We start from the raw sequence: 8,349 nt of genomic DNA on the forward strand, positions 1-8,349 counted from the left end.
TCAAGTAGCGTGACAATGCGCAGAGGAGTCGGATTGGTCACCTCCAACGATCTCCTGCGATGGTTGGGCAAATCGTTCGAGGATACCAATGGGAGGCCGCTCCGCACTGTCGCGGCCTTCTTCAGAAGGGGAGGGTAAGCGTGGGTTGCAGTTTCTCTCTGTCGTAAGTCATGCAATCGATGAGTCCCGTTCCTTTTGTGTTGGTGTCAAGGTAACGCCTATCTTTCATTCCGGACGAAGAATCTTTTCGAACTTTGGTGCCCTTTTAAAGGTACGGTCGCATCTGTTTGTCTATTTCGAAACTACAGCGTCGTTTCATTCCTCCCGATTCGCTGACCACAGAATCGAAAATCCCACGCGAAAGAATGACGTAGTTTGACTGTTATTCGGTCGTATCGTATACATGACAAGAGGAGACGGCGGATGGTAAGAGTATCCCGGAACTCCCTCTCTGGAAAAACGAGGAGGGAGGTGACGTGGTAAAGTAAATTCAAGCAGGGCCATCAAGTCAAGAGCGGCGGGAATAACCTGGGAACCATATATACACGTACTATGCAAAATATGAAATCCGTGTCGCAAAAAAGAAACACTATGCAATGTCATTCTCGACAATAAATTTACTCAACGGCGTCAGATTTTGTCCCCACCACGACACGCGCAAACAGGTACCTCTGCATCGGTCGTCATCACCTCAACAACAACTGTATTTGAACCATGATGAGTGGGGAGTTTCATCGCCAGTGGCTATACCTTACCCCATTGCAGGCGGTAATGTGGTGAAATTGAAGAATGGATCGCCTCACAGTGTGGAACGCAGTCATGCGGTATCTCAAAACATTAAAAGTGATTTCAGGGCAGAGCGTTGGTGGGCTGGATTTGGCAATAGTCCAATCAATTTTGACATAGTGAGAGGGCGATAGACTGGCCGATTTACAGAGGCGTTTATAGGGAGAGTTTTGGCCATGAGGGGGAGCCTAACTTGAAGCGCGTCATGCGACGTCACGGCTAAGCGACCTCCCTCGCCGTGCTGTATTGTTGTCCCGTCGACAGCCGGTCGCCGACGCCATATTGATGCTGATCGTTGTTCACGATGCAAGGAGGGAAGACACATATGCGTACATCGTCCTTTGAACCCTCTCGGTTTGGCAACAAAGCCCCCTTATCACAGACGACTGTGGGTCATAAGCCGGTTTTTTCTGTATATTACATTCAGTGCGACTACCGGCTGTCAACCAGCTGGCGGACAACACCAAGATGGCGCGCCCCGGATAATAATGAGCGGATTCTGCTTGGATTTAGGCTTTTTGGGGTGCAACGACGACTCTGACGCCAAAATATGCTCAACCCATGAGGCAGCAAAAGATCAGAGAATAGCCAAACTCTCCCTATAAATGGCTCTTGCTGGTTTAGAGACACTGAAAGTGTGGATCTGAAGAAGGAGGGATATGTTTAATAGAATGAAAAGAAAGAAAAATGGAAATGTCAGCCAGGTTAATGCCGGCTTCCTGTTCCAAAAAAGAAAGAAACTCAAAATAAACTAAAAAGCAAAAAAGGAAAAGAAAGACAGAAAAGGAAAAAGTAAGGAAAAAAAAGAAGGATCTGGAGAGTTTGTAGTGAGGGCAATGGAGAAGAATGTGCTCGAGTACCTCCGAAGGATCGAAGGAAGATTCGAAGGACCCGAGGCCACTGCACATGAGGTGATGGTGACGTGTTACAGGCGTTGTGACTGGCCGGAAAAGCCATGTGCTCGCTCCAGAAAGGTAAACAAAAGCCGTTCAGGCCTACTGAGACGCCAGGCGGCGAGCATGGCACCATTAGAGCACTGCACTGGCCGCATTTTTAGGCCCAGGCCCGGCCCGAGCCTGGCCTTCCTTTGATTTACCCGCCCAGGCCCGGCTCGACGACTGCATACCTGGCCCGGGCCCGGCCCAAGCTCGAAGGATTCTAAGTTTTTCGGGCCAAGCCCGGCCCGATAAATTTATAGGCTACCGTGCCCGGCCCAGTGTATCAGGGTGTAAAATGTGACCGTGGCTAACTAACAGAGGGGTAACACAGTCTCAAGCTCGATATAGGCCCAGCCCGGGCCCATAACGGTCAAACCCGAGCCCAGCCCACGCCCGCAAAAAGAAAGGTGTACCCGGCCCAGCCCGGCGGTTTTCGGGTAAGCCCAATTAAGCCGTGCAGTGCTCCGTCCCCGGTATCTGAAATTTCTTTTTTTCTCTCGGTAATAAATTAGTGTGGTGAGAAAAGACGAGAAGAAATTGAACGCGGGCTACATAGTCAAATTTGAGCTCGGCTTTTCGGCTTCAAGCCCCAAGTCAGATTTTCTCACCACGAGGCATAGAACTCTCATAACAACTAGAAACCAAGCCAGCGAAGGGGGGCATCTCAACATGCGAGCCGCCATGATCGATACGGTAGGCCTAGCGCTATACGAACAGTGTTTCGTACGAGTTCCGTGTGTCGTTGTTTCATATCGCAGCACAAGGTTTAAACCGTACGATACTCGTTCCCTAAGGAATCCAAGCGCACAGGCTATTGCACACAAAACAAACACACTTCTTCGCACACGGCATGGCACACGGAGCCAAGCGGAAGCGGAAGAGACTCTCATTGGATTGGATACCATTGCGCCGAACGCACCTGGTCTTCAAACGTGGAAAGGCTGTCGTAGAATCCGGCCGAATCCAGAATATCGATCATGGCGACCCCCGGACTTGGACATTGGGAGAGGGTCTTTCCTCCGTACGACTCCCTTGCTCTCCCCCTTCACTCTCTCTCCCAGCTTTTCTTCTAGCCACTATCCTTACGATTTCTATGCCAGGAGGTGAGGAAGATTTGGTTGGCTCCGAAATGGAGGAGGATCAGTGACGCAACCAAAATAACAAGAAAATGAGCGCGCTGTCTCGGCCCACTTTCGATCACACGTCTGCGCTGACGATAGTTGGCTCATCTATCGTGCAATGATAGTGTCGGCAGAGTCTTCTCCTCGTCTCGAACGATAAAAATGTGCCAGCAACGTGCTCGAACAACCGAAAGCAGTTTAGGAAGTGTCCTTCTCCAGCATGTGCCAACTGCGAGGTGCCTTGAATCATTACTTCCGATGAGACTTGTATTTGTCATACAGGTTGCGATAAGCGTTGACGGAACACGCGACCGACGTACTTTTTTTTCGGTGCGACACCCTGGTGGCTGCCGGAAGCAGGTGAGTTCACTGTTTCGGAGGGGTGTAAGGGTGCGCTATTAGTGACACACACTTGTAGTGCCGGTGTCGCTTTAGTGTGGCTGGGAATTGCAAGCTACCGCTGTGTGTCGCTAACAGCGCACACTTCCAACCCTCCGAAACAGTGAACTCACCCGCTTCCAGCAGCCGCTAGGGTGTCGCACCAGAGAAAAAATACGCCCGCACGCGTGTTCCGTAAAAATGTTCCCAACCTGTACCGGTGCAGGCGGAAAGTGGAACTTGCTCGAAAAATAAAATGATAATGATAATTTGGGTGGTTACATCGCGAGAAAACGGTGATCATGATCGACGCCACAGTAGCCAGGTCTATGGATTAATTTTGCCCACCTGAGGGTCCTTTAACATGCGCTGAAATCTCGACACACGGTACACCACATTGAACGTACCTCGCGGAAGACGGCGTGTCTGAGCAACTTGTACCCTTCCAGCAAGTTGTCCCCATCCTCGCCCACGTTCTGTGGAAACCAGAGTTCCCACTTTAGGGGCGTCGGCCCGTCCGCTCAGAAACGAGGTGAAACGCAACACAGCAATCTGCTGAATGAGAACAACTGAAGTAGAACAATAACAGGTTTATTACCAGAACCAGTGGAGCATCGCATCTGCTCCTCAGCAGAAAAGGGATAAGGTCTGCGTTCCTCGCGTGCCCGCTTTTAAAGCGTCAAGTATGACCCCAAGCGCCCTTAGTGTTTGGCACGCGCTCTGCCAAGACTGTGTCAGCAGCCCCACCCTACTGCCTGCACCACAATGTTGTCACAAGTCCTCATCGTCCATCTCTGTTACGACGTCATCCGGAGGCGTTCCTGGTTTGTGCTACTGTGAGGGTGGAGGGGTGTCCTCCTGCTGGAGGTCTGGGCGCAGCCGCCTCAGCGTGTCCAATGCGGAAGACACATCTAAGCTCGGAGAATATGTGTTGCTTCGACCCAGGAATGGTGGAGGGCGCCTCTCTGGTGGGTGCTCCGGTGGAGTTCTGGTACGGTACAAATGGGGCAGAGAGTCCTTTGTTCTTCCACCAAGGATGGCAAGGGTGGGTTTACTGGGTTTCTGTCGGTCATCGTTAGTCCCCTGAACGGGAAGGGATCCGAGAGGGAATGGCATCCCGCTAAGGTCGGACTTGCATGACCCCATCGACTGTGGGACCCATCTCACCGGTCGTCCGTCGTCGACAACGGTCAACGTTTACGCTGAACGTTGTCGGGAAGATGCGGGGGCCTTTCGGGGGACGATCTGGGTCGGGACCTTCCTGCAGGTTCCTGGCAGTAAGGATGGGGCTGTCAGTAGTAAGCACTGACCACGAGTTGCCCACAACACAAGCTGGTCTGGACACAATTAAATTAGCAATTAGAGCTAATTAGGACCCCCCATAGTAATCAGCACCCTCCAGGGGGTCACCACACTAATTGGGGAACATCTAAGTCGTGTCCAGACCACACTGTGTGTTGCGGGCAAATTCTGGTCATAAAAAAGAAAAATAGATAGAAATAGAGTGGAGGGAAACAATTTATTCCAAAATCAATGATGCAGTGTCGAAGAAACCGCTCCGGAACGCCCGAGTGACCAGTGACCACCATGTTGCTTGTTGACGACCGGTAGTTCCAGAGATTGACTACAGGTGGCCACCTAGTTGCAAGCCATCACACCAGATGGCGCCACCATCATGGCTTTATACAAGAGAGACAGAGAACAACAAAATGCTAGTGGCGGGTAAAACTTGGAACTCTGCTAAACAAGTCAGAGCGCACACAAAACAGCGGGGAAAAGGCCTAACCCCTACGGCAAATGCTAAACATGCGACAGCATGGAGAAAAAGCTTAAGGAGATCGATTAGGCCTAACCGCACAACGGCTAACACAAGATGACAACCAGAAAATGCTAGGCACACACCGCTAAACATGCGACAACATGAAGAAAAGGCTTAAGTCACACAACGCTGCAAAACTCAACGGCGTAGAAGTCACTGGTCCGGTCCTGCTGAGAAAAGGCCTAACTGCTACGGCAAATGCTAAACAGGCGACACTTGTAACAGGTCCTCAAACCTGAAGAAGTGCAGCCTACTGCACGAAAGTCTTGTTTTTAATGTATATAGTAAACAGCTGATGCTCTTAACCGTCTTTGTTATTTTTGATTCTGCATCGCCGGAAACTTGCACATTGTTTTTCTTCACGTTCTACAGGCGACAGCACAGAGAAAAGGCTTAACATGAGCACAGTAAAAAATGCACAAACACTAGGAAAAACCGCTACGGCAAATCACTAACCTTCCCCCACGGCGATGGAGCGTCCACGCCTGTCGACAACCAAGCCTCAACTGACGCGGTGACGGCGGAGTGACCAACCGCACGTCCTCATCACGAGAGCCAGCAGGCGAGTGACGCAAGCGCCGCGCTATGGGCGCTACACATGCGCGCTCCTAGCGCCCTCTGGACCGCCACGGTTGGCATATGAGCGGTCACCCCCCTTCGGCATTCCCCGTTTCGGTTTCACTCTCTTCTTTCTCTGCGTGCGCTCCTAGCTGCAATGGGTTGCTTCTCCGTTTCAGTTTCGCTCTCATTTCTTTGTGCGTGTTTATTTGAAAACGCTCTATAAAGGTAGCGCACACTGCGCTCGCGCTGACCAATACGTGGAAAACGTCATGTATGGCTTATTTTCCTGCGTTTCTTATCATCACCAGGAAAAGACAAAAAACAAAGAACTTCACAAATTTATTCGCGGTATCGTGAAGGAAGCCTTTCAAGTCCACTGCCTGGAATGGTTGCAAGCACGTCAAGAAATGTGCCATGACTAGATGAACATGCTCAACCGCATCTTAGCAGCGGACAGACTGACGAAAAAGAAGTCCAACTTTAGCCTGGATAATCTATATTGGGAACACAGTTCTGATCTAGAGGACGACGTGTAAATAAAAGAGATGCATTTCTCTACGAGGCTCAGCCTCTTCTTTTTCTTCGCGTCAAGTGTACACACGTACCATGTCTTCCCCCGAATCTTTTCGTTTCTGCCATCTTTTTCGTTGTATTTTTAAGTGGTCCCTCCATGTGCGGTAAATTGATGTTTGTTGCAAACGTGCTGAGAAACTTGGACGACGTGGTGGACAAGCCACCGACGCAAATATTCTGCACGCAGAAATATGCTTCGCCGAGCATGCAGGACGAATTTGGAGACTCTATAAAATTTACCAAGGAGCTACCATGAGAGTGCGGCACGTCGCGTGCTACGCTCATCGTCGTCGACGATCACATAACCGACGCAAATTCCTTGAAGGAGGTGACCGATCTCTTCATTCGGGGTTCTCACCACGCCAACGCGTCAATCTTCTTACTCGTTCAAAACATCTTTTTCAACAATAGCCATTTTAGAACTATATCCTACAACGCCAGTTACGTCGTCCTGTGGCGTGTCGTGTACAGCGTCCACCATCTATTTGGTAGAACAAGATTAGACACATATAAACAAGCGATGTCGTCGCCTCACGCTTATTTACTCGTGGATCTTCACAACACATACACACGAGGATCACAGGTTGCGTAGCAATATCTTTCTGGGAGAACGTCAACATGTCTACGCTCTGAAATGAATCTCCGTCCTCACCTCACCTCACTCGGAGTACACCCCGCCAGGGTTGCGGGGTTGCCACTCCGAGGTTGGAATGATTCCGGAACAATTCCAGGTTTATCACAGCCCGGAATGGAATTGGAATGGACTGGCTGAAACTGTCCAGGGAATGGAATGAGGCATTTTTTCACAAGCAGAATGAAATTTATTTATTTATTTATTTATTTATTTATTTTACCCTCAGGGCATACGCATTTCAGAGGGGAGTGGTGTACAGAATGGTTATTGAGCATAGCACATAAATGAAAGACACTAAAGGTTGGCATTTCACACAGCAGTCAATCATTCGAATAGTGCACACATACCGCATTTTTAAACAACTGAGACGAAGAGGTAGCCGTCAGGGAGCCGGGAAGGCAGTTCCAGTCGATCGATGTGCGTGGAAAAAATGAGTCTGAAAAGCCTTTAGTAGAACATCTAGGAATTCCTACTTTTTGTTGATGGCTAGTGCGATGGGAAATATATGTGGGAGAAAGTAAAAAGTGGTTACGTAGCCGACCGTTGTGATAATATATTTTGTGAAAGAGGCATATGCGGGCAATTTTACGACGTATGGCGAGGTCGGGAAGATGAAGTGTGGATTTCATAGAAGATACACTGGACTGTTGATGATAGTTACCGCAGATAAAGCGAACTGCTCTCCTCTGTATGTTTTCAATAGAATCTACAAGTACGCTCAAACCTGGATCCCAAACCGAGGCTGCGTATTCAAGTTTGGGCCTAACGACAGATTTATAGAGCGTTAGCTTGAGGTCCAGTGGTGCTTGACTAAAATTACGTCTGACGTAACCAAGAGTACGATGGGCATTATTTGTTATATAATTAATGTGAGCATGCCATGAGAGGTCACTAGTGATAAGGACCCCCAAGTACTTATAACACTGAACTTGCTCAAGTGGGACGTTCTCTAGTAGATACAGAGGATGACGTTCGAAGTTCCGAGAAATTCGCATGTGCTTGCACTTACCGATATTAAGTTCCATATGCCATGTCTTGCACCATGTTATTATGTTATCTAGATCTGATTGTAATAGGGTAATATCTGAGATGTGAGAAACTTTCCTGTAAACGACACAGTCGTATGCGAATAAGCGAACAGATGAAGACAGTACAGATTGCGGCATGTCGTTAATATAGATTAGGAAGAGAAGGGGACCGAGGACTGAACCTTGTGGCACACCGGATAGTACAGATGTTAAGCTAGAATTCGTGTCGTTAACTGTGACATATTGGCTGCGGTCAAGCAAAAAAGAATGAATCCAAGATAGGACGTATGTGTCAATATTGAGTGTACTTAGTTTATGAAGTAGTAATCTGTGAGAAACCTTGTCGAATGCTTTAGGAAATCAAGAAAAATACAGTCAGTCTGGAATCCACTGTCAAGGTTCGAACTCAAGTCGTGTACAAAACATACGAGCTGAGTTTCACAGGAAAATGATTTACGAAACCCATGTTGGCTGTCATGAAAAAAAGAGTTAGAATCAAGAAACTGAAATA

This window comes from Ornithodoros turicata, chromosome 9 (genome assembly GCF_037126465.1).
Source record: "Ornithodoros turicata isolate Travis chromosome 9, ASM3712646v1, whole genome shotgun sequence".
NCBI lineage: Eukaryota > Metazoa > Arthropoda > Arachnida > Ixodida > Argasidae > Ornithodoros > Ornithodoros turicata.